This window comes from Pogona vitticeps, chromosome 3 (genome assembly GCF_051106095.1).
Source record: "Pogona vitticeps strain Pit_001003342236 chromosome 3, PviZW2.1, whole genome shotgun sequence".
Taxonomy (NCBI): Eukaryota; Metazoa; Chordata; class Lepidosauria; order Squamata; family Agamidae; genus Pogona; species Pogona vitticeps.
In genome coordinates, this window is record NC_135785.1 from 10,899,776 (window position 1) to 10,925,004 (window position 25,229).

Below are 25,229 nucleotides of genomic sequence, written 5' to 3' on the forward strand. Positions count from 1 at the left end.
AGTATTGGTATAAAACAACAAAAAAAGGTGGTATAGGTTTGCCAAATATAAGAAACTATTATTTAGCTAACCAACTGAGGTTTATTGGTGAAATTATATATAATCCGGAAAGGTTAATTTGGTGGGAAATAGAATCATCAGAACTACAAGGAAATATAGAAAAATATTTATTTGCTAAAGGTAAGAAAGATAAAATAAGTCAAGTTAATAATCCCTTTTTAAAGACACTGTTAAATATATGGTATAAGTATAAAAAGAATTTATGTTCATCATACTCTCCATTTAGATTAGTGACAGAAATAGAAGATTTTCCTACCAATATGAAGGTGTATATGGATCTATTTAAAGAAGAAAAAGTGATTAGACTGAAAGATTGGCTGTATAAAATGAGATCGATAGATCAAATGAAACAAGTATTTCAAAACAAGACTATTTCATGGTTGAACTATGCACAACTGGAAAGATGGACTAAGGAATGGGCAAATAAATATAATAAAGGTAGAGAGCACACAAAATTTGAACAATTTTTACTTTCATATGAGGACATTCAGATGACTGACTCAGTAAAAGGTACAGTAAGTAAAATTTATTCACTTTTTAATTTAGAGGAAGAAGAAAGTGAGAAAGAAGGATTGAAAATGGTGTGGGAACAAGATATTGGGAAAAGAATAAATGAAGAAGAATGGAGGAGGATATGGAAAATGAGGATTTTAAGACTGATGTCAGTAAGAATAAAGGAAAATTTTTTTAAACTTAGTTTAAGATGGTATTTAACACCAGTAAAATTAAACAAAATCAACACCAGTCATCCGAATGTCTGTTGGAAATGTGAGAAAGAAGTTGGTACATACTTTCATATGTGGTGGGAATGTGAAAAGGTACAAAGTTTTTGGAGACAAATTTTTAAAGAATTAAGTTGTATCTGCGGAAAAGATATAGAATGTAAGGCTGAGATTGCTTTGTTATCAATATATGAGAATGTGGAATATGACAAAATGATTAAAGAATTGATAACTAATCTAATAACAGCAGCTAGATTGATTATTGCTAGACAGTGGAAATTAAAGACTGAATTACAAATTGAAGAATGGTATAAAGAAATATGGAATATAGCATTAAATGATAAATTAACTTGTAATTTAAAGATGAAGAAAGGAGAGTTGAAAAAGAATAATTTTTATGTAATATGGGGTAAATTTTTGGAATATGTGTTAATAAGGGGAAAAGGGAGAGCTCCAAATCAAGAATCTATGCAGTTCTGGAGAGGAGGACAATAGAAGAAGAAGAATGAGAAGAAGAAGAAGAAGAAGAAAAAGAAGAATATGGCAAGAGGTCCCGTATATGGTGGTGGGGAACACTGTTATTGTGTTGTAAGCGTATATGTTTTATGTATATGATTTTTTTTTGTTATAGTTAATAAAAAAAAAAAATTCAAAAAAAAAAAAAAACAATGGAAATAGTACAAGCATCATCTTTTTACAATATGCATGGCTGGCAATACAATACAGGAAGGTCGTGAGTGGATGGGAAACCTTTGCTAGCCTCTGAACTGGATGGCCTTCTTCACATACATTCCTATTCTGTGTGTTGCTTTAGGGAAGGCAAAAAGCACAAGGATATTTTGAGTATGAAGTTAGGCACAAAATGTCCAGTAGGAAAAAAAAACGTAGTCAGAAGACTAATAGATGTTCAGTTTAGAAGATGGTTGGGATGCATTGGATGTAAGGCACTGGAATGGAAATTTACAACAGCATGATAACAAACTCCTTGAAGAGATGTATTTTCAAAGACTTTCATGGCCAGGATCTGATGGTTGTTGTGGGTTTTTCGAGCTCTTTGCCCATGTGCTGAAGGTTGTTCCTCCTAACGTTTCTCCAGTCTCTGTGGCCGACATCTTCAGAGGACCGGAGTTCGAACTCAGTCTGTGCTGTGGCTCTGACTCCTGTCCTCTGAAGATGCCGGCTACAGAGACTGGCGAAACGTTAGGAAGAACAACCTTCAGAACATGGCCGAAGAGCCTGAAAAACCCACAACAACCATCCTTGAAGAGACTTTAACAGCATTAAAGGATTACTGTGAACCTAGAAAAACACATGCGTTTGAGAGGTACTAGTCTTGCCAGCACGTCTAATAAAGGCAACAAGAACAGGCAGCTAACTTTGTTAATGAATAAGGCAGATTCACAATTTTACTGAGGCATAAATTAATTAAGCCAGATTCATAAATTACAGTTCATGAGAAATACCACCATTGATAAAGATATAAGTGAGGAGTAAAGCTGGCATGGTGATCCTCCAAAGCTTGAGCATATCTCAAGAAACCATTCCATGTTCATCTGAGCAGAATATGAGTGGCTTAGGTTTAAGCTGTTGAGAGATATTCATACATTTTGGTCACACAGTGAGGGGAACACTTAAGTCCAATGAAATTAGTAGGATTAGGTGCAGCTAACTCTACATTGTATTATGACTGTTACATTTTATTTATTAATTTGTTAATTTTGAATATATAAAGAGACAGAAAACCTATTTCATACCTCAGTTTCACATTTTCTACACCATTTTGCCTCAGATATAACGAAGCAAAAGCAAGCCCAGTCTACAACATAAAAACCTCACTACTGCTGAGAGCATCAGAGCGGCTGGCCATCCAACTTTTATAAAAGACATTATGGAGAACAAAAGTACAGCCATTCTCTCACACACTTAACCCCTCCTCCACTCCAACCCATATTCCCATGCAGAATACCAAACAGCTTAAACACTGATCAAATATAAACATATTTTTAAAAATTCTTTGTTTGGCCAAACCTGCTCCCTTGAAAGTCCCTCAGTTTGAAGCTGCTCACATTTTATTGGCCCTCTTTGCTCTCATCTATTTCGCAAGCACCCAAGGGAAACTCACATTTTTCTCACTTTTACATAGTGCAGGTTTCAAGCTTGCATTGGCATGTGTGTTTTTTCCTAGGAAATGGCCAATATGCTCTCAGGGTTATCCATTACATTTGTTTTATGCTGTGGAATCTCATTATAACAGTGCTGCAAGATATGTTATTTCTGGTTGCAACCAGATTGCCCAAGACATGTGAGTAGCCTAGTCTGACACCAACTGAATGCTAGAAAATTTTCTGAATTAACAGTGCTGAGTGTATAGAGGTTGCAGGCTGGTATGTATTATAGAATGTCTTCATCTAAAGAAATATGAGAAAAGAGATGGAGTTGCTATGAGTCTGCACATATAAGATCGTTCCTTATTAGTTTTATTAAAATTTCTTATTGTGCACCCATCAGTGTAAAAGACGTTTGCAAAGATTCTCACAGATTAAAATGACATAGATCTCACTTCCCTTTTCCCTTTGTGGTACCGTATTTTTTGCACCATAAGACACGCTTTTTCCCCACAAAACAGGGGGGTGGAAAGTCTGCATCTTATGGAGCAAAGAAAACAGATTATATTTTCCTTTTTTCTTCTCCTAAAAAATTGGTGCGTCTTATGGAAAGGTGCGTCTTATGGAGCGAAAATTACGGTATTTATTTGTCTAGAATTTTTGATCTAATGCAGTGGTCCCCAACCTTTTCAACACCGTGGACCGGTTGTGGAAGGCGGGGCACTCCACGCTAGCACGCATGTGTGAAGGAGCGTTCATGCATGCATGCGCAAAGCATAGGGCACTCAGGGGCACTTGTGTGCATGTGTGAAGGGGTGGGGTGCGCTCGCGTGCATGTGTGAAGGGGTTGTGCAGAGGGAGTGCATGCAGGGGGGGAGGAGATTTGACTCTGCAGCCGAGTCCAGCCCAGGTCACGGACTGGCACCAGGCAGCGGACCAGTGGTTGGGGACCCCTGATCTAATGTACAAAGCAAAGAAAGACAAAGAGACAGGTATACACAAAACGTTATATCAAAGATGATTCCCAAAATGATTAGAATAGGTACAATAAACCCATTTTTTTATTATTAAAAAGCCGCAAGGTTCAGAATCAAAAGGCAAGACCAGGGGATACCATTATTAGACCACTCAAAATTCAAACATAAGCTAGCTTTCAACCCTACACAAGACTTCAACAGTCTGGGCACCACAAAGATGGTTGTGCTGCAGAAGAAACACAGGTCAGATGTGAGGGCCAGAGTTCTTTGTTTGAAGCAAGTTTCAAAAGGGGGGGGCTACAAATGCAGGACAGGTGTGTAGGTTTCAGATTTCATGTCTGGTAGTATGGATCAGAATGGTCCTTCAGTCTTGTTCGATAAACCTTTGGAAGTCATTCAGTATCCACCCCACTCACCCATACCCGTAGTCCTGTGTCAAAATAGTTTTTTTTTTCCCTTTTCGGCTGGGGATAGAGGCGCACAAGACAAATGGCAAATCGTGTATTTGGGAAGTTGCAATAAATTTAGTTTACATACTATGTAAGCTGACAGCAGCCAAATTAAAAATATTACCTAATAGTTACAGAAGATCTCCTCAGTTTGCAATCCTTGGCACAAAGACAAGATTTCACAAGGACATCTGGAATCTGGAACCCACACTTCTGACTAGAGTCTGCACTCCCCATTGACACTTGCTTCAGACAAAGGAACCTCAACCTTTGATTTTTGGAACTGTCATGTTTTCCAGGATCATCGCCCTGGCTTTAGGAGTTTGCAGTCTAAATCTGTGATTTTTTTTAAGTGATCAAATAAATGTATTGCCAACTTTCATAAGAGTTCTTTAGCCTACACAGATTTTTCTCATACCATTATAACTCTTCTCACCACCTCCTGCTTTTTTTTTTTTTTTAAATCTCAGGTAGCATGAAAATGAAAGTCTTAATCCACACAACAGATTGCCAGGAAAACTTGGCTGCCACTCAACATAATTTGGGCAGTTGAGATAGGGTCACCGGGTTAGCAGCATCCAGGAGACAGTCATGCCAATGCATAAGAGTAAGTGCTAGGCCTTGTAGTGTCACAGGGAGTGGGGCCTTGTGATGTCACAGGGGACAGAACTATTAACAATCATAGTGAAATAGTCTTTCTCTGTGCCTGTAAGGGACAGACGTCAAGTCTCAGTGATTAATTCCAGGGCCAATGTGAATTCTGGTAGCAGTAACAGCTTTAGAGTTAGATCATACTGTGTTCAACTGCACTTTGCTTCTGTGTGTCAGATAATTTTGCCTGTTGTTTATACATTTTAGTTATGAGAGCAATTGTGTACAAACGATAGAGTTCTTCTTCTATTTCTCTTTCTCTTTGCTTTCCACCTTTCTGACTCTCCTATTATATTGCAGGCATGTATGGAAACTCTCTTAAACTACGATACAGTACAAGACATATAAAGATGAGACAAACATAAACATTTCCTAATGTCTGGATCAGATCCGCAACAATTCCTAGATTACAATAAACATTTTAGAGATATTATTTTGGTGGTTTATGCTGCTTGAATTTAATTGTAACCTGGTTTAAATTTTCAGGATATAACAGATCAGTTGAATAGGAATTATAAATATTCTTCACATCTCTTCTGGCTTTCTATTTCTTACAGTTCCAACTTCAACTTTTTGTGTCAGCTGGAATTCTCGGGGGGGGGGCGATACTGTCCATAATTATGCACATTCTTTACTCAAGAGAGTAAGGAATAGTTTGCCAATCATTTCAATATAAAGAATTCATCATTCTTAATTCCTTACATTTCTTGTCATTTTCCTCCCTTTGGTCCTCATTTCTAAGGGGAAGGGGTTATGACACTGTTGTTTAATCTGATAATTATACAAACTCTAAATCTTACACTGAAGAAGAAAATGTTAATATACACTGAAAAACCCAAACACTTGGAACTATAATCTCTGTGATAAAACACACTGCTCTGTTTAAAAGGATTGTTTTACAGGAGCAATTAACAATCAGCAATCATATAGTTGAGGCCGGTGTTTTGATGCCATCTGTTGGAATAAGTCTTCTTACTCCCGAGAATGAAGCTATAATTTTCAGTTTATATTTCATTACATTATATACAGTAGAACAGCTACTAAAAAAAGGAAGAAAGAAAATGTGACTACACATTTTCTTTCTTTTTTAAAAGGCATCTTCAATAGTTCAGCGTATCGTTATTTATTTTTAGGTTTAAAGGAGCCGTGTTGGAAGATCTAGGAAACAGATTGCAGTAGCTGTGAATCAGGGCAGCTATTTCCATGCTGCCTCTATGCATTGCAGTGGTGTCTGAACTGAGAACAGTGATGCAAAACAATTCATCTAAAATAAATGGAGATTATATAGGAGTAGCCCTGATTGTACTGTACTCTTAGGATATTATCCAGGAAAAAAATATTTCTGCTTCTATGAATATAAACCACAATGCTATGCATAACATCTGAATGAAAAACCCACAAAAATTAGGACTGATTTTTAATAACATGAGGCCACACAGAAGTGACTGGGTAATCCCATTTGTTATGTGACAAACTGTTTCTGTATAGTGGCTCTCACACACTAGTCCAACACAACACTTACTGCAGGCTTAAATATCCTAGAGATGCTTTTGACCCTATCATAGTGTTTAAAGGAGCTTCTACATGAATTCTGTTGATCACACTTATTGTTTCTCCCAGTGTAGAATGTGGTCATGTCCATCATGACATGAAATCTGCCTACACAGTCTGTAGGACTGACACAGGAAAATATGATCTTGCAGTGAGGCAACCAGAATCAGACAAAAAAGAAAGCACCATCAAGAGTTTCCATACTATCACAGTGAACATTTCTACTGAATACCAAACAATTAGTAATATTATATCAGGATGCTGCTGTATATAAAGTATTTCTCTCCCAATTTCATCCAAATCCAAAATGCCTATTTGTTCCAACTTCTTATTAATAAATCCCATGGCATTTGTCCACTATACAAAGATGTTCTACTTTGGTTCTCTCTCATTGATTCTCTTGAGGACAATGAGACAGGATTTTCACTTCAGTGTGTCATGTCATACGATTAATGCTGTAGAGAGTTCATATGTTAATTATTAGTAAAGTATTGTAAATTAAACATTTCCAATTAGGTGTCTGTTTTTAAAAATACCACCTCAAAGAAAACACACCCATCATATGAGTAATGTAATAATAACTGAACCTCTATGTTCGGAGCAAGTACATATAAACTTTAAAACTTGCAGGAGACCGTGGACAAAATAAATAGGGCAAGTTTCTAACAATAAACTGTCTGGACACTACTGGAAGCAGACTGCTTGACTATTTGACCCACATCTGATCCTGCAAGGCAGTTGTTATGGTATTACATAAGACTATCTGCCTGTGAAGTCATAGAGGGATTGTGACAGTAACATGTTTTAAGTACTGTACTTATTTCCTGCAAGAGAAGCTACATGCCAGTTTATTTCAAACCAAAATTGGAACACTTTTTAGAGTCTCGTTTTACTAATTTTATATATATGCATATCAACTAAAGATACACAATTGTTTGAGAAGAAGCCATTTGCCCATGCCTGTACAGACCAGCAGAATATTATTTTTTTGTAAATGGATTAAACACTAGATTAATCTTTTTGTTTTTAATACACTAGAGGGAGCTAGATCCCTATATTGCACAGTTAATTGAGAAAAATGTTTAATGCAGTTAACTTCTCAAGCTAAAACACCAGCATAACTTGTAGAAAACACACTTATCCAGTATGACCACTTGAGAGTTAAAAATCATCAAACCTGACATCATCACCTTGTGATGTTAATCTTTATTTTATTATAATTTCAACCTTCCTAAACAGCTTCCCCTACCTTTTAGGTTCCACCTTGGTTCTGTCCTTTTGCCCTAAGGAAGTTTTTGGGAGCCTCAGAATGGGCAAGGAAGCTTTTAATATTGGAAAATTGCCCCAGCAATCCCAATCCAGCTTTACAATCTCCCTCTCCCAACCACTTGAGGTTCCTAAAAACTTGCCCAATTCAAACGGGAGCCTTGGAACCTAAACAGATAGGAAGTTCTAAATGAAAATAATATAAAGATTCATGTCACCAGGTGACAACGCTGTCACCATTTATGCAGCAGAGTTGTACCAACTAATGTTCGGCCATTGAAAAAGGGCACTATCTTAATATATGTCAGATTTACACTTATGGGTTACTCATTTTATGTAGAGGTCTGATTTTCATGTGAAAGGCTATATAAACCCCATATGAAGGACTTCAACAAGGTGTCTAGGCTATTTATGGGTTCAGACAAGAGTGGGACATTAATAGAGAGTACAATTATATTAATAGGATACCATTACATTCCCCCTCCATTTCTGCTCTAATTATGAATATTTATCAGCCCCTCTAGCTGAAGACGTTTTAAGTTTCACATCTAGTTTGCCCCTCAGTCAGAAATATATGATTCTTTTGGCAGTATGACTAACTAGCATGCTGTTTCCACTTGGATTGTGTCAGAGATATACAATAAGGATGAGTCAATGAATGATGAGTCAAGGACCCATTGAATGACTATAGAAAAAGTCTCATTGTATTTCCACTTAAACAATTAGCTGTTAACTTAGCATGTGGTCATATGGCAAAACAGATCACACTTTGTACTACTGGTGGAGCAATCCAGTGTGACCTATTTCCTGGTGATCACACAGCACATGGGAAATGTGCTCTGAACTGACTATGACTGTGCCCAAGCCGGAACTCTTTGTTCCAGGTATAAGACCTGTACTTTTGGGTGCTTGTTGATTTCTTGGCAAATGTAAAGGCCGCTTTAAGAAAGATTGCTCCCATTAAAGTAGCCCCTTTTTGTGCAATCAGGTACGCAGTTTTGCATACCTCTTATTACATAGCCTGCCAAATAAATAAAAAGTGATACATGTGTTGGTCTGTGGCACAACCAGGTGATTTTACTCCTGAGCTTCATGTTTATAACAGGATCACTACCAGAGGTCCATGTTATATCACTTCAGTTGTAGGAGGCCCCTGATATATCCTCCCCCTTGGTTTCACTCCCCCTGGTCTGAATAGACTCATTAGATGGACAAAGGAAAGAGGGCAGTCAAAATCCCACTTCTGTAGTCCTTCTCCACCCATTGTCATGGGTTGTTAACTGAAACCAAGGTGGAGGCTATATCAGGGATCACCTGCCAACTCTCCTCAGATGGAAGAAGCTACTTGGATGAGTAGCGAAACGTTTCAACCTAATAAGAAAGAAGTCCAGTTCCCATGACTCAGCTTCCAGACTCCCAAAGTGAAGTATGTTAAAACAGATTAAATATTCTTTAAAACTGGCTAAAGGCAATTTAAGCATTTTAAAAAAAAATTACAAAGACAAAACGCCTTTCAAAATAATATAAATTTGGGTATATGCCTGGAAAGGACCTCAATGAGTCAAATGCTACTGCAGAGAAAACCCAGCCTCAGTTATTCACCATCCCAGCTTCTCCAAGTGGCAAGACATATCTCAAGACCGTGAATGAGGAGGGTCAATTCCAGCCAGACTCGTAAGCAAAGATGAGACCTTTTAGATAAATACTTAATAACCAACCCAAAACTATGTTTACCGTATCCCAGTTCTCAAAATCTAGTTTCCTAATTTCCATGAAATGTAAATTTGGTGGCCTAATTTACATTTCATGCACATTTCTATATTATCAAAAAATGCTTATGGGGGGATTCAAACAATCATAAGAAAACAATCATATTTTCTTTGAAGAAAAAATTCTTCATTTGATTGTCTTGGAAGTATAACATGCCTATTTTACCTGTTTACTCAGAAAAATTAAATGGATTTTACACCTCAGTCAAGTTGCCAAGGAAATCGTGTGACACCCGTACCCCGGGTCATGAGGTGATGTTGGGAGTGCCGTCTCGCCCTAGAGCCTCCATGGGCACCCAGACAGCTCCCGTGCCTTTCCCACCCCGGATGTTACATCAGGCAGTGGACACTATGGATTTAGAACAGGGCATGAAGGGGTTAACTGTATCGACCCAGACTCCTCAGGTTTGGGCGGGAAGAGGATGTAAAGATCCTGAGGAGGGAGCTGTGGGGGAAGTCAGTCGCAGGAGAGACGTTGAGGAGGAAGGATGTGAATGGGTGTCCATCCAAGATCCTTGGACGGGCAAGTGGGAGCAGGTGCGTCTCACTAAGAGGGAGGCTGAGGAGAAGAGAAGGAGGGAAATGACAGTTCGGCCCTCTTATTGGGGAGAAAGGGAGACTAGAGAGTGGCGACGAAAACTGGTTGAGGAGAAGAAGCGAATAGAGAAAGAGAGGAAGGAAAAGAAGTTATGGCATCTAGAGGAGCTGAAGAAACTGGGTTATTACCAAGACCCTGGGATGCCGCCGGGGCAGAGAACCACGTACCCTGGGGATATACAGGGTATGAGGAGACAACACCGTTATTAACCATGGACCCAGATGACTTCGAACCCGAAGAACCCACCCCGGTTCAGGCTGGCCCATGGGCGTCGAGGTCAAGCAACCCGTTTGATGAAGATTGGGTGCCCCTGTATGAGCCGTTGCTCGCACACGAGAAGTTTATTCCCAAGTTGGTGGACATTTCTATTCCTTTACCCAAGTTAATAAACGAAGACAAGTTGTTTGGTTTAAAAAGTCTCCTGTTTTATTGGGTTCGGGGGAGGCGAAGACAAACGGACCCTCACAAATCGATATATTTGTACTCTTAGGAAGCAGAGATTGATAAAGTAACTTTCTTGGACTACCAGTTCCAGAATCCTGTGATCACTTTCCCCTGCAAGTCAGATGATAACGACCCATGTCCAGGTGCTTAGCATAGTAAATCTCACTAAAGTGGAGGGTGGTCGTATTTGGGTGAGTAAACTCCTTCACAAGTTCCACTGATTCAAATAAACCTACTCTAAATGTGACTTGTTTTAGCATTGTAGAGAGTTCAATTCTTTACAGTGCCTGTTTGGAGAAGACCAACCTGTATGGCCTTGGGTAAGGTACATGGTCCAAGACTGCTTCCAGGAAGAAGGACCTGGAAAACCACTTCTGATGATTTTATACCTAGAAACCCTGGGAAGAGTCACTATAAGTTGAAATCACTTGATGGCACATTTTCTAATATTTTGCATAATACACAGAAATGGGTAGGAAATCCTATACATATCTGAATAAGCAGTTTAAACATCCACATCATAGTGCCAATAAAAAGACATGTAGAATTAGTTCTTTGAAGAGCATCTTTTAATTTTCTCACTGTTGTTTAAAATCTCTCTCCAAACATTTAAGATTTACGGGCCTTGAGTTTGACACATGTGCCTTACAACAGTGGTCCCCAACCTTGGGCCTCCAGATGTTCTTGGACTACAACTCCCAGAAGCCTTCACCACCACCCCTGCTGGCCTGGATTTCTGGGAGTTGAAGTCCAAAAACATCTGGAGGTCCAAGGTTGGGGACCACTACCTTAGAGGATCTGGTAGGTGCGCATGGATGACGTTGGGAAAAGGTGCTCCAACAATTAATGAGGTTCAAAACTGTGGAGGCCTTTATAAGTGAGCATCAATATCTGGAACTTGACCTGGGACATCACAGTTGCCAGTGCTACTGCATTCTGGACCTCTTGCAGTCTCCAGGTCAACCTCAAGGGAAGTCCCACATAGAGAGCATTACAGTAGTGGATCCTGGAGATCACTTACACATGCACCAACGCCCTGAGAGCTGACGGGTGAAATGTCTCTGTTGGTCCTCCTCGACAACTCGGTGGCCTTTGATACCGCCAACCACGGTATCCTCCTGGGGAGGCTCTCCGAGTTGGGAATTGGTGGCTCGGCACTCGCCTGGCTCCATTCCTTCTTGGGGGACCATCCCCAGAGAGTGCAGCTTCGGGAGAATGTTTCGGCCCCATGGAGTCTCAATTGTGGGGTTCCACAGGGGTCGATTATCTCCCTAATGCTGTTTAACATCTATATGAGGCTGCTGGGAGGGGTCATCAGGGGGTGTGGGGCTTCATGTCATCAATATGCCGATGACACCCAGCTCTACATCTCCTTTTCACCAACTACAGGTGATGCTGTCCTGTCCCTACAGCGCTGCCTGGGAACCGTACTGAAATGGATGCAGGAAAATGGGCTGAGGCTGAATCCGGACAAGACAGAGGTTCTGAGGGTGGGTGGCCCCGTGGTTGGCAGCTTGGGTGACTCTCTCATGTTTGGGGGGGGTGACCCTGGCCGCGAAGAGTGGGGTCCGCAGCCTGGGTGTACATCTGGCCCCAACACTCACCATGGAAACGCAGGTTGTATTTATTTATTTATTTATTTATTTATTTATTTATTTATTTATTTATTTATTTATTTATTTATTTCATTTATACCCCGCCTATCTAGTCAATTGTGACCACTCTAGGCGGCTTACAACACACACTAAAAAATTAAACAAATAACATATCACAAACATAACATAATTTGCATAATTAAAAGATAGAATAATTTTTCCCCCAAAGATGGCGAGAAACAGGGCATATTATAGCAGAAAGAAAAAAGAATAATTAAGTATTAGGTGGAAAGGGGGAAGGGGGGAAGGCCTGCCTGAACATCCATGTTTTCAGTTGTTTCTTGAAAATACCCAGCGAGGGAGCTGCGCGAATGTCAGGAGGTAAGTTGTTCCAGAGGCGAGGAGCCACCGCCGAGAAGGCCCGGTTTCTTGTTTTTTCCTTCTGGGCTTCCATTTATTTATTTATTTATTTATTTATTTATTTATTTATTTATTTATTTATTTATTTATTTATTTATTTATTTATTTATTTATTTATTTATTTATTTATTTATTTATTTATTTATTTATTTATTTATTTATTTATTTATTTATTTATTTATTTATTTAATAAATAAATAAATAAATAAATAAATAAATAAATAAATAAATAAATAAATAAATAAATAAATAAATAAATAAATAAATAAATAAATAAATAAATAAATAAATAAAATTACACATGCACCAATGTCCTGAGAGCTCCCTCACCTAGGCAGGGGCAGAGTTGGGTGATAAGTCTCAGCTAGTTAAAGGCTGTTCCAGACACAGCTGTAATCTGAGAATCCCAAAACACAGCCAGGTCCAAGAGCATGTCCAGGTTCCTAACTTAATCCCCAAGCAGGAGATCTAAGCTATTACCTATCATTCTCTGGGTGTTTATCTAGCCCCATCCAAGCCGCAGGATCCTAGATGGCAGTTATAGCATCCAGTCCTTGATGGATGCACCTCTATATATCTTGTGAAAAATCTCATATTCCTTCAATTAGAGCAGGAACATTGGTGAAATAATTCATTACAAAATTTCTGAACTACCAGTCAATAGTTTATTACAGAGTTGCAGAAAATATAAATCAGAAATACATCTGAGTACAACTCAGTACATTGCTATTTAGACTAAATAGCAATGCTATAATTACTGTCTCAACATTTTTTAAAAACTTCTAATTTTTTCCCCCATCCTTTTTTTTTTTTTGGATCTTTTTTTTTTTATTATTTAGGAACAGGGATAAAGGGTACAAAAAGAAAGAGGGGTTTGGAAAGGAAAAATGGTTTTGGGGGATAGGAGAGCATAAAGTATAACATCATCCAATCAATTCATATTACTAATACATATCAACTTTTTGCTTTTTCACAGTTTGATTACCCTCCTGCTTTTATCTTATCATTTAATTTTAATTTTATTCTATGTTATTCCAACATTGCCTGGTAGCTGCTGCCATTTATACAATACATCCCATCGTTCAGTTTCTTTTTGAATTGAACAGTCTTTCAGCCCATCTGACAGAATATCCATTTTTTTCACTTCCCATATTTTCACCATAAAATTATCTGGTTTCAGTATCTCTGCCTCCTTAAGATTTTTGTCATAATGCTTTTTAATTTTGGAAGCTGCATGGGTCACTGGATAACTCTCTACTGCATTCATATTACCTGGTGTCATGTCTAATACAGACGATTCTAAAGTCTGTACAACTTCATTTAAGTTTTGTTTGGCATCTACTGTCCCCTTTTTCGTCCCTTTCATCAAATCTTCTATTTTGCTAAGACCTGCATTCACTTGCTGGAACCCTGATAATATTAGCCTTTGTATATTAATCTGCCATTCCTTTTCTATTTCTTGCACCACTATTCCAGAACTTTGGGATTGAACAGACCAAGTCTCCATTTGTTCTTTTGAATTTTTGGGGTCCATCTCAGGCTTTGGGGTTTGTATAAATACCACAATAATCACCCCCTAGAAATCCTTCCACAGTTTCCACAATTTTATCAACAATTCAAACCCCTCATCATAAACCTCCCCTTAGATCTCCCTCCAATCTTTGTCCAAATATTGTAGTATAAAAATCAACTTTTAGCCCAGCAAATACAATATCAATTAGAACCATGACACAGTTATTTCTTCTTCTCCTGAGTTCAGCAAGCTTCTATTATTAGACTCACAAGCGGTCACAAACAAAACAACAGTCACAGAGTCTCAAACTGTCCAGTAGATTGTCCTTGGAGCTCGTCTTGTGATCTTCATTAACCCCTTAATGCTCCTTAGTCCAGTCGGCCACGTCAGCTCCTTCTCCCGAAAACCACCAGATTCTATTATTTATAGTTCACAAAGTCCAGAGAAGGCAAAGAGTAACGTATCCCAGCCACACTGCATCCACCGAAGTCTCTTAAATCCAGTCAGACGGTGTTGCTGTCTGGGATTCTTCTCCAGAAGCATAAGATTTATTTTTCCATCTCAGACTCTCGGCTTTAGAATCAGCCTGGCGTTTTAATAGTTCACTTGGAGAAGCTTAGTTTCGCTTTTGAGTCAGACTGATAAGATAAACCCGCCGCTGCATTTATTCTTTCAGCCAAATATTTTCATTCTTATTTCAGCTTAATGAGGCTGTTTCATAAATCAGAGGCTTCGGCTTACTTACTTGTTATATATTTTTAGTTTATATTGATTGCTCTCCTCTCCCCCGGTAAAGGGTTCCTCACGGCTCAGTGCCAAAAAATGGCGCCCGCTCCAGTCCGTGCACGGTGATTTCTTCAGAAGAAAAAAGTCCGGGTCTGCCTCCCTTTCTTCTCCTTCTGCTGCTCACCATCTGCTTCAGAGAGACTTCTTCTAGACTCTCCTTTGATCCCCATTTCAGAAGGGGGATCCCGGACCGGAGGGTTCCAGCTTTTTCCAGAGAGCTCCTCTCTGAAGTTGCTGGCAGCACCGCAACAAAGCCCCGCCTCCGCTTTTTTCCTAATTTTTCCCCCATCCTTAAGGATATTTTAGGTTTGTCGTTGCCATCCTATTCCAGATTGTCTTTAGAAGATGGAATTATGGAACTGTGGAAATTCACAAGTCCACATCTAAAGTTCTCAAATTAAAGTACCTATAATATTTTGACTATAATTGAATACCTGTTTTTCTGGAAGTGAGAACCATTTGAACTCAATGGAAGACATATACTGTATAAAATTGCCCAGTTCCATGTCCACAAGAAGGGGTTGTCAGTCACTTGGAAGTAGAGCAAATGCTTTCTGTGCAGCCAGATCCAGGTTCAATCCCTGGCATCTTACATTAGGGGCGAGAAAGAATCTTGCTGGAAACACTGGAGAGCCACTGCCAGTCAATATCAACAACACCAAGCGATAAGGATCACTCATATCATAGAATCAAGGAATACAGTGGACCCTTGACTTACAGACGGCTTGACTTACAGACTTTTTGAGTTACAGACTTCTCTGGCCGCAAAATTTAGGTTTGACTTGCAGACTGAGATTTGACTTACAGACCAGAAAAAAACCAAAATGGAACAAAAACGGCCTTTTACGGGATTAATCGGTTTTCAATGCACTGTAGGTCAATGGAGACTTGACTTACAGACTTTTTGACTTGAGAACTGCCTTCCAATACGGATTAAGTTCTCAAGTCAAGACCCCACTGTAAAGGAGTTGGAAGTAGCCTATGATGCCATCAAGTCCCACACCCTGCTCAATGCAGGAATTCAATAAAACTGTATCTCACATATGGTTGCCTAATTTTCTCTGGAACGCTTCCAGTGTTGGAGTATTCATCACCTTCTGAGGTAGTTGGTCCTATTGTCATATTGCCCTAATATGACTTTGTATAGGGCAGATTCTTAATTCCCTAGTATTCTAATACTTTGTTTATACTTCTATACAGGGTTGACAGTATACTGTATGGAAGGAGTGACCTTAACATATTGGAAACAGAAGGTTAACATACAGGAATAGATTTCACATATGCAAATCTTGTCTTTAATATCAAGGAAGAAGCACTGATATATACAAGTAGTTCCGAACCTAAGATAATCCAGGTGTTCTTGTATTGCAGTTTCCTGAAGCCTTCACCACCAGCTGTGCTGGAAGAGGTTTCTGGGAGGTGCAGCCTAAGAACACCTGAGTTACCCAACACAGGGAACCACTGAGGTAAAAAGAAATCTGAAGACTCTGTATCTATTTTTAACTAACTGCAGTTTACTGTTGTATTTCAATATGAACAACTCTATATCATGGTTTATTATCCTGGCTTTCTCGCTTAAACTATGGCTATGTTTAATCAGTTCAGACATGTTTAACCAGTAATTAAACAGGTGGAAGGCAGACAGCCCACAGTAGATTAAGAAATAATACTACTGTAAAAAATTAAGTCTAAGAGGGAAAACATTCCTACACACACAAGAGAAACAAGGAAAAACAGAAAGCACACAAACTGCCACCTTTCCCAAAAACAAAGAAAAGCAGGGGAACAAATAAAGGCAAACAATAGAATCAAAGCCATGCCAATCAGAACAACTAGAAGATGGGGAGATTTCTCTTCCCTCACCATATGATGTCTTCTTTTCCTTTCCTTGAGTTTACCACCATAATGCAGCAGCACACAGAAAATATAATCCTTGAAAGGAAAGGGGGATAAGAGGGCATTTCCTACCCCTCAAAAACTGGAAAACATTGTGAAAAGGACTCACATTGCTGCCGTACAGAGTACGGCAGCAAACCCACAAGGAAGGAAGGAAGCAAAAGAACAGTCTTCAGTGGATTCCGCAAGTAATCCAGGTCCTGTACAATTCAAGATTCCCTTTCCCTGCTTGCTGGGCATTCCGATTTGCCACCAAAAGCAGCCCTCACAATACAATTTGATTAAATTTTTCCTGGGTGATATGACAGACAAGAATTAAAGGAAAGGGCAAGCAAAAGCAGGAAACAAACAAACAAACAAACAAATATCCAATGGTTCTATGTCTCTCTCTTTTGTTAAAATGAAGCAATAAATTTAAGAGGTTATTTTGGAATTAAACAAAATCATATGAAAGTGTAAGTTTTTTTCATGAGTTTCTTTTTTTATCCACATTAACCCAAAAGTCCCATCCCTATAGTTTATCATTATATGTGAACAAGGTCATTTTTAACCCAAGCAACTTCCAGTTCTGAAGTCTGAACATCAGAACAGCTCCCCCAATGGCAATCAGAATCAGCAACAACAGCCAACTTTTTTGAAAGAGAAACACTGAATCTCGGAAGATAAAAAGGTGGAGGGGGCTGACTGACAGAACGAAAAACATTCTCTAAAGCAGAAAAGAAGTTCCACTGTATTTAAAGCTGTCATTTGCAACTGATATTTAAGAATATTTGCAGATGTGTTAAAATGAGTATACTGGATCCTATGAAAGTCCCTTCAAAGTCATTACCTCTCTTGCTGACAAATATCATTACAGAAGTGCCGAGCTGGAAGGGATCCTATGGATCATCAAGTCCGGCCCTTGTCAAGGAAGCACAGTGGGGAATCAAACTCCCAACTATCCGACAGTTCATCACTTCTGGTCATGTCCCCTGTGACATATTTTTAGAACCAAATAAGAGATGAAAGTTGAGAGTCCCACCAAAAGAAAAGAAAGGAACCTAATAGGTCAGAATGTTCCAAAAGTGATGCAAGCTATGTGACACACAAAAAAAGAACAGGGTGGAAAGTGGAAGTCCACTAGCTGGTGGGCAGGATTTCCATCAAAGATTCTGAGACATGCTAAACATGCACAGGACTAACCCTTAATGCACAGAGACCATAAGGAAGAACACCATTGTAGGTATCTGAGAGATCTCAACATGTCCCCTCTAGGGTCAGCAGTTACCACATCACTCCACAAAGTTTTGTTGGGCAGCTATTCAAGGCAACCATGCGGCCATAAAATAAGAGATTAACATCAGGCATTTCTCGCTCCATATAAGGCAAAAACCTTGGGCATCACTTTGCTTGCATGTGAAATTAAGGCAATGGTTCTACGTGACAGTTCCTGAAAAAATTCTGTCACATTATACTTTGGCTATATTTTGTCATTTTTTCCAGCTTTACAATAATGTTAGATGGTGGCGCTGCGGGCTAAACCGCAGAAGCCTGTGCTGCAGGGTCAGAAGACCAGCAATCATAAGATCGAATCCATGCGACAGAGTGAGCTCCCATCACTTTGTCCCAGCTCCTCGCCAACCTAGCAGTTCGAAAGCATGTAAATACGAGTAGATAAATAGGTACCACCTCGGTGGGAAGGTAAAATGGCGTTCCCTAGTCACACTGGCCACGTGACAATGGAAACTGTCTTCAGACAAGCGCTGGCTTTACGGCTTGAAAACAAGATGAGCACCACCCCCTAGAGTCGGACACGACTGGACTAAAAATGTCAAGGGGAACCTTTACCTTTACCTAGATATTAACAGTATACAATCAGTAGCACCATCCACTCCAGGTCTTGTTTCGGCAGATAGAATACAGCTTATCCATCTCCTGCTTCCAATTATGTAGTCTGATTTCTAGATTAACTGTCTGGTGATGCCCATGTATGCAGCCACTTCTGTGACTTTGCTTGAAGCATGTATTTGCAACAACTTTCTTTCTGCTTTGTTTCATACATTTGCATCATAGTCACTTACAATTGTAATCATGTCCTGTTTTGGTGTGTGATCGTTTTCTTTTTGCATGCATGCATAAAAGCTTTCAATTTTAGTAAACTCATGAGTATATATAAATCCAATAAAATACCATATGAATTTTGACTCATGCAGTCTAACATGCACTCCTGCTACTGTTGTTCTCCAGAACCTGCAAAGGGGAAGTGGTGACTATAAACTGAGACATTTGTTAATTGAAGCATGCACTCTGGCAAATAAATAAATGAATAAATAAAATTATATACCTCTTATTTTACACTTCATTCATACATTGCCTCAGGTGTCTCCCAGAAATCTTTCAGCAATAAATATCTTACAAGAAGAGTTGTCTTGTATCCACTTTTTGCAAAGCAGTAAAAAAAATAGCCCTCTTTTTTTTTTTACTCTTTAAAAAATAACATTATCATTATTCTGGCATTCACATTTGGGAGGGGGACACTAAACGAATGAATGATTTCCTCCTCTCTATTCCTCATGAGCAAACTGAAGTCATGTTGCAAAAGACTGTGACTAATCCAGTATATCAACATTTTATTCACTCTTTACATGAATATTTAAACAGGAGACATTTTTCCTTTCCATGCTGAAGACTAAATAGAAAAGGTCTTATCTGCAACAGTAAAAAGCTGCTATTTTTTTTTCTAAATTCTCTCCTCTCCCCTCACGGTTTAAAGAAACTGCATAAAGATAGTTATACACAGGCATAGTCAAATGAGAGGTCACAGCATATATGTGTAATTGGTTGCTTTTTCTTTGCCTCTGCAGTCTGTAAAAAATGTGAAAATGGTACTTGTTTCAGACTAGCCATTAAAAGGCAGTGCTTGCCCCATACTGTGAAGTGTGTGGTGTGGGGGGTGGGGATAAAGAAGCACAGAAAATAGCCAGAACTGACTGATATCTGATAAACAGTAACAGGAGTCAGTATATTGCACCAATCGTTAAATAATGGTGTTGATTATAAGGCTGCTAACTACAGATGCCATAATTGTCTGTCATACATCTTAGTCATTTGTGACAGGAGCACAATGAAAGAGCATCTGCTTGGGGGCAAATGACTTTTGATAAATATCAGCTCTGCTAAAATGTACTTGGATGTGTCTCAATATTTTGGAGAACCATTCAGGGTGCTTCCACTAATGTGAAGTTATTATTGGTTTGTATTGATTTTGCTACCTCTCCCCCCCACCTTTTTTTTAAAGAGACACTGTCATAACAAGTATGAAAGCGACTATGTATCTCAATAGAGCCTCAGTGCCTTATCTGATCTACTCATTCCTCTTAAATGTATGGTCAAGGAAAGAACAGACGGTGGCAGTGCTTCATCTTCCGCTTCTCTCAGAAGTTGACTGTAAAGCCTGAAAATTTTCAATCTCCAGGGTTCTTTTATTATCAGAATTTTAAGACAATCATTTTAAAATATCTTTTGTTCTTAAAAATGAATAACCTTTACATGGCCCAAGCTTTTGTGAATTATGGCTCCAAAGACTGTAAGTGATTTGTTTTTGCTGCAATCGATCACCATGGTTGCTCCCCATCCCCTGAAATGTTATAAAATATATTATCATGATTGAAATGGGAGTTGCGTAGAAATCTGAGATACAAATATGGGACCCTTTCAAAACAGTGACCAAACAGCAGACCAGTCCCTACTTCCTTCTTTTTTATGTCTTATGGTAGAAAGACAGGAACTCTTCTGCCAAGAAATGGTAGCTAAGAATGAAATAAAACTGAAACATAAAAAAAAAATTAAAGGACAGCTATAAACACATGAATAAAGAAAGACTGTTCTATCTAACCAAAACATCTTTCAACAATAATACAGCTTAGATGCCAAAGACATGTTTAAATTAAAAAGGTATTTGATGGTACAAGGACAGGAGGGACCAATCCTGTCTCTCTTAGCAACAGGTTTCAGAGGTTAGAAGTGTCCACCAAGCTCCCTCTTGCATTTTTCCTTTGTCTTTTTGAGCAGTTTCTGATTGGGGAACTTGGTAGGTGGCATGTTCTCTGACAAGTAGGACAAACAGGTGAGAAAGGCTGAAGCTGTTCAATTTCTGCATCTCAGACTACCATTAAAGATAGATGTCAAGACCCTGGCAGAAGATTCCTCCTCCAGTCAGGACTACCTTAACAAATTTAATGCTCCAGAGCCAGAGAGGGTGGAAGAGCTTCTGGGTTCTGCAGATTTCAGGCCTTCAGGGAATCAGCAGCCTGAATCAGTGGGTGGTTAAGGGCTCAAGGGATTACATCTGAGGAGAAGGTAGGGAGGCTCCACCCAGCCCTCAGGAGCAAATAAAGCTGAAGGCACAAGTCCACTTAAGGACCCCAAGGCAGAATATTTGGCTGCAGGGAAGATCTCAATGTGATTAGGTAGTTTGTTCTTCCTCCCTCACCCTCTCTGCCCTGGGATCCTTGTGGCTAGCAGCCATGATTAGAGATAGGATGTTCTTATTTGTCTCCTAGGGAAGATAAATACAAATATCACCACCACAGGTGGCCGGGCCTTTTGGACACCCCCCGAACCGTCCAGTCCACTAACCACTTGCAGCATGCACAGCCCTCATTGTTTATGCTGTGCCAATCATGGAATTAGCCCTCCTGGTGCTTCCCTGCACTGCTGACCACTTAGCAGCTGAATGGGGAGACTCCTCATCCTGCCTCCTTGCCCAAGTAGTCAGCAGTGCAGGGAGGCGATGAAGGGCTTGGCCAAGCTACTTCCATGATTGGTGTGTCATGAAAGATGATGGCTGCATGCACTGTGCCATGAGCAATAAGTGGACCAGCCAGTTCTGAGAGATGGGTCCAAAAAGGCTGGCCACCTGTGGTGACAATATTCATATTCGTCTCCCCGGGAGATGAAAATGAATATCCCATCTCTAGACATGATAGTCTCACCTGCACAAAATGGGATAGCAGAACCAGCCAAAGCACTGATGGAGACAAAAACTTTCATGTAAAGTCTCAGGCTCTGAAACACCAGAGATACATAGCTGAAATTTTAAAAGGAATATTGGAGAGTCAGATACTCCCTGAACTATTTTTCATGTATACCACTGTGGATAAGTATATCTTTAACTACTCCATGGACAGATTCATTTAGATTTTTTTTAAATGTGGCAATGCCTGGGGAAAGAGGTGCAGATTGACCCACCTATCTGATTCAAGTATGCCTCTAATGGGAACCATTAAGGTTATTGCTATTTTCCTGGTAGGGATCTTTCATTTTTAACAGCTACAAGATGGACAAAAACGTCATGGGTATGTGGTATGGATGTACAATGATGTAGAAAGCTTTACTTCCTGAATTTCTCCTTGTCTCTTACAACCTAAAAAAAGAGTTAAAATAACTATTTTTCTTCAAATGTCCTCTTTGTACTCTTTCTCCTACAAAACAATAGCCCCAAATATGTTTCACCTGAAATAACTATGATGAATTTATTTATTACCTCCTTCAAAAGCCATTATAGTACTTTATATGTTGTTCATGGCTAAATACAACAGTACATATACACATATATGTGCAGACATATTAATATCAAATAATTCCATCTGAAGAACTAATTTCTAAAAATCCATTCATTCTTATGGGTAGAATTTAGCAATCTTAGAAGAGGGATGGATGAAAAACAGCCTAGAATTATGTGATTTTAACAAGCATTTAGATATTTGGCTATTTAATTAAGCATGCCTATTTTCTCCTAAAGAGTTTCATACACAGAAAAATAGGAGCTGCCATTCAGTTCAGCTGATGTGAACTTTTCAATAGTTTGTTTTTTTTTAAATTTTTATTTTGTACAAAAAATACACAAAAGAACTCATACATAACAACAAAAATACAAAAAAAATTACAAGTAATATTGCTTATTATAAACTAAATTCTAATGTGAACCCCATACCCACGGGACTCTATTTACTATAATAATTTTTTTTTCTTACAGATTACCTCTCCAGAATTGTATTGGGTATTCTTTAGAGGCTTTCCCCCTTCCTTTCACTAACACAAATTCCACAAATTTACCCCAAATATCATAGAAATTGTTACAACTTATTTCCCCTCTTTTTATTTTAAGTTCCATAGTCAATTTATCATTTAATGCAATGTCCCATACTTCACAATACCAGTCTTCAATTTTAATATCATTCTTGTCTTTCCAAAATCTAGCTATTAATATTCTAGCACCTGTCATAAAATTAGTGATTAATACTTTCGAGTGATGGTCCAGATCTGTATTATCAAAAATTGACAATAAAGCAATTTTGGCATTAAAATCAATATCTTTACCAAATATATCACACATTTCCTTAAAAATCAATTCCCAAAATTTCTTAACGACTTTACATTCCCACCACATATGAAAATACGTACCAATTTCCTCATCACATTTCCAACATGCTTTGGGGTATATTGGATTTATTATATTCAATTTTACAGGAGTCAAGTACCACCTTAGACAGATTTTTAAAAAAATTTCCTTTATTCTTGTTGACATTAATCTTAACACTCTCATCCTCCACATTTTTGTCCAATCCTCTATTTTAATTTCTGTTTTTAAATCATTTTCCCAAATTAATTTTAAACCTTCTATTCCCCATTCTTTTTCCTCTTGTTCCAAAATTATATTATATATTTTACTTACTATTCCTTTCAAAATTGTATCTTGCATATCTTCATGTGATGACAGAAATTGTTCGTACTTAGTAAGTTCTCTACATTTACCATTAGTTTTCAACCAATCCTTTGTCCAGGTGTCTAACTGAATAAGATTATACCATGATAGTTTATTAGATTGCAGTTTAGACATAATTAACTCCTTCGATCTCATTTTACCCATCCAGTCCTTCAATCTTGCAACCCTTTTATTCTTAAATAGTTCTACTAAATCCTTTAAATTTGTAGGAAAGTTTTCTGTTTCAGTCACTAGTTTTAATGGAGAAGTTAAGGGACAAAACTTCTCTTTATATTTATTCCAAATATTTAACAGGTTTCTTAAAAAGGGGTTTTTAATCTGATTTAATGAACTTCTCTTTAGTATATTAAACAAGTATTCTTCAGCATTTCCGTTTATTTCTGAAGAGTCCATCTCCCACCAAATTAATTTTTCTTTATTGAATATAATATCTCCAATAACTCTTAATTGATTTGCTATATAATAATTTTTAACATTGGGCATACCTAAACCTCCTTTTTTTTGAGCCTTATACCAATATCTTTTATTTATTCTAGATTTTTTACCTTGATTACAAAATCCATTAATTAATCCCTGCCAATATTTAAAATCCTCCTCTTCTAATCGTATTGGGAGCATCCTAAATAAAAAAAGTGATCTTCGGTAATATTTTCATCTTAATTAAAGCGATTCTCCCAAACCATGATAGTTTCATTTGGCATACTCTTGCAATTTATCTTTAATTTCATTTTTTAATTTATTAAAAATTTTCTCTTTTAATTTTTGAGTTGTTTTAATTATGTTTATACCTAAATATTTGATAAGATTACACATTTTAACGCTATAGTTATTCACAAACATTTCTTGTTCCTGTATATTAGAGTTAAACATCATGATTTGTGATTTTTGCCAATTAATCCTTAAACCTGTTATTTCCCCAAATTTTTCTAAATGGTTTTTAATGTTTTCCATACTCTCTAATGGATTTTTAATAGTCAGCAAGGAATCATCAGCAAACAAATTAATTTTAATCATTTCATTTTTACCTGTTCCTTTAATTAATTTATCATTTCTTATTGCGTTAGCTAATAATTCTATAACCATGCAAAACAATATTGGTGAAAGTGGGCAGCCTTGTCTAGTACCTCGGCCTAGAAAGATCTTTTCCGTTATACCATTATTAACTATTATTTCTGAAGTATTATCTAAGTATAATTGATCTATAACACCTCTAAACTTTTTACCAAATCCCCAACCTCTTATAAGAAGTTTTAGTGTTGACCATTCAACACAATCAAAGGCTTTAAATATATCCAATGATAAAATCATTGCTTTTATTTGTTCTTTTTCTATTTCATGTATATTATTTAAAACTCGTCTAGTTAAATTGTCCATTTGTCTACCCTTAATGAAACCACATTGGTCTTCTTTAATATAATTTGCTATAAATCTATTTAATCTATTTGCCAATATAGCGGTAAAAATCTTAGCATCTTGGTTTATTAAAGATATAGGTCTATAGGATCCCGGATCTGTTTGATCCTTATTGGGTTTTAGAATAAGAATCGTTAATGAATGCTTCCATGAAGCTGGTATTGTCTCTCCTTCCATTATCTTATTATAAATCATTTTTAGCTTAGGTATCAAAATGGTGCTAAAGTGTTTATAATATTCTGGACCCA

The 25,229-nt window shown here is 38.0% G+C and overlaps 1 protein-coding gene across 1 annotated transcript in view; it reads right to left on the bottom strand.

The window, feature by feature from the left end:
* Positions 1–25,229, bottom strand: part of LOC144587767 (uncharacterized) — a 570,285-nt gene that overhangs the window by 397,597 nt on the left and 147,459 nt on the right. The gene's annotated exons all lie outside the window — the stretch shown is intronic.